The sequence below is a fragment of the Rhincodon typus genome, chromosome 37 (assembly GCF_021869965.1).
Source record: "Rhincodon typus isolate 14 chromosome 37, sRhiTyp1.1, whole genome shotgun sequence".
In the NCBI taxonomy this organism is placed as follows: Eukaryota; Metazoa; Chordata; class Chondrichthyes; order Orectolobiformes; family Rhincodontidae; genus Rhincodon; species Rhincodon typus.
In genome coordinates this window covers 1,462,115-1,464,560 of record NC_063368.1, presented here as the reverse complement: position 1 = coordinate 1,464,560, position 2,446 = coordinate 1,462,115, and positions in this window count along the sequence as shown.

Genomic DNA, 2,446 nt, shown 5'->3' with positions numbered 1-2,446 from the left:
GCAAAGGTCTGGCAGATGGAGTACAATGTTGATAAGGGTGAGGTCATCCATTTTGGTAGGAATAACAGCAAAATGGACTATGTTTTAAATGGTAAAAAATTGCAGCACGCTGCTGTGCAGAGGGACTTGGGTGTCCTTGTGCATGAATCGCTAAAAATAGGATTGCAGGTAATTAAAAAGGCAAATGGAATTTTGTCTGCCATTGCTAGAGGGATGGAGTTTAAAAACAGGGAGGCTGTGCTGCAGCTGTATAGGGTCCTGGTGAGGCCACACCTGGAGTACTGTGTGCAGTTTTGGTCTCCTTACTTGAGAAAAGATATACTAGCACTGGAGGGAGTGCAGAGGAGATTCACTCGGTTGATTCCAGAGTTGAGAAGGTTGGATTATGAGGAGAGACTGAGTAGACTGGGATTTTACTCAATGGAATTCAGAAGAATGAGGGGAGATCTTATAGAAACATATAAGATAATGAAGGGAATAGATAAGGTGGAGGCAGGGAGGTTGTTTCTGCTAGCAGGTGAAACTAGGACTAGAGGGCATAGCCTCAAAATAAAGCGAAGCAGATGTAGGACTGAGGTCAGGAGGAACTTCTTCACGCAAAGGTTTGTGAATCTGTGGAATTCCCTGCCCTGTGAAGCGGTTGAAGCTACCTCGCTGAATGTTTTTAAGGCAAGGCTACATAAATTTTTGAACAGTAACTGAATCAAGGGTTATGGAGAGTGGGCAGTTAAGTGGAGCTGAGTCTCAAAAAGATCAGCCATGATCTTATTAAATGGCGGAGCAGGCTCGAGGGGCCAGTTGGCCTACTCCTGCTCCTAGTTCTTATGTTCTTATATTACTAGGATCCCAGCTATTCTCAATATATGTTAGTAACATTTCATCATCATTAGCAAATATTGAGAATAGCTGGGATCCCAGTAATGACCCCTGTGGTACCTCACTAGTCACTGCCTGATATTTGGAAAAAGGATCTGTTTATTCTTGCTTTTTGCTTCCTGCCTGCTAGCCAGTTCTCTATTCAAATTAATATGCTGCCCTGAATCCCAGGCTTTACATACTAACCTCTCACATGGGACCTTGTCAAAAGTCTTCTGAAAGTCCAAATAAACCATGTCCACTGGCACCCCCTCATCAACGCTGCAAGTTACATCCTTGAAGTATTCCAGGTTTGTCAAGCATGATTTCCATTTTCTAAATCCATGCTGACTGTTTCCAATCCTGCCACTTTCAAGATTCCAGAAGCTGTGCTATTAAATCTTTTACGATGCACTGCAGTACTTTCTCCAGTATTGATGTCAGGCTGTCTGTCTATAATTCCTGGTTTTCTCTCTGCCTCCCTTTTTAAGTAGTGGAGTTACATTAGCTGGCCTCCAATCTGTAGGAACTGTTCTAGAGTCCATGGAATCTTAGAAAACGACCACTTTCCTGAAGTACTCTTAAGATGTAGATTATCAGGCCCTGGAGAATTATCGACCTTCAATCCCGTCAATTTCCCCCAACACCATTTCTCCACTAATACAGATTTCTCTTAGTTCCTCCCTGTCACCAAACCCAGTGTTTCCCAACATTTCTGGTATATGATTTATGTTGTCCTTTTGTGAGGACAAAACCAAGGTATATATTTAATCAGTCAGCCATTTCTTTGTTACCCATTTGTTCCTCTCTTTCTGACTGTAAGAAACATATATTTGTCTCCACCAGTCTTTTTCTCTTCACATACCTAGAGAAACTTCTTGCAGTCAGTTTTATGTTCCTCAAAAGCATACTTTCATATTTTATTATTTCCCCCCCCCCACTCTTGACCATTCCCTTTGACTTCCTTTGTTGAATACTAAACTGCACCCACTCCTCAGGTCTATTCTATTTCCTGGCCAATTTGTGTGTCTCTTTCTGGAATACAATACTGTCTCTCATTTCTCTTGTAAGCCATGGTTTGGTCACTTTTACCATTTTACTTTTGTGTCAGACAGCAATGTTGCAGTTCTCCTATGAGCTCTTTGCATGTTTGCAATTGCCTTTCCACTATTATCCCTTTAAGTAACCTTTCCCAATCTATCATTCCCACCATGTGTTTTATACCATCATAGTTTCCTCTCTGTAAATTTGGTACCCAAGTCTCAGAATCAACTACATCAATCTCCATGTTGATGAAGAATTCTAATATATTGTAGTCACTGTTCCTTAAGGGACCTTGCACAGCTATGTCACCAATTGTTCCTTTCACATTACATATTGGCCATCTAGGATGGCCTGTTCTCTAGCTGGTTCCTCAGTGTACTGGTCCAGAAAACCATCCCATTTACATTCCAGGAATCCCTGCTCTATAGTATTGTTACTAATTTGATCTTTCCGATCCACAAGCAGTTTAACGACAGCCATAATTACAGATAACAAGGTGTAGAGCTGGATGAACACAGCAGACCAAGCAGCATCAGAGGAGCAGGAA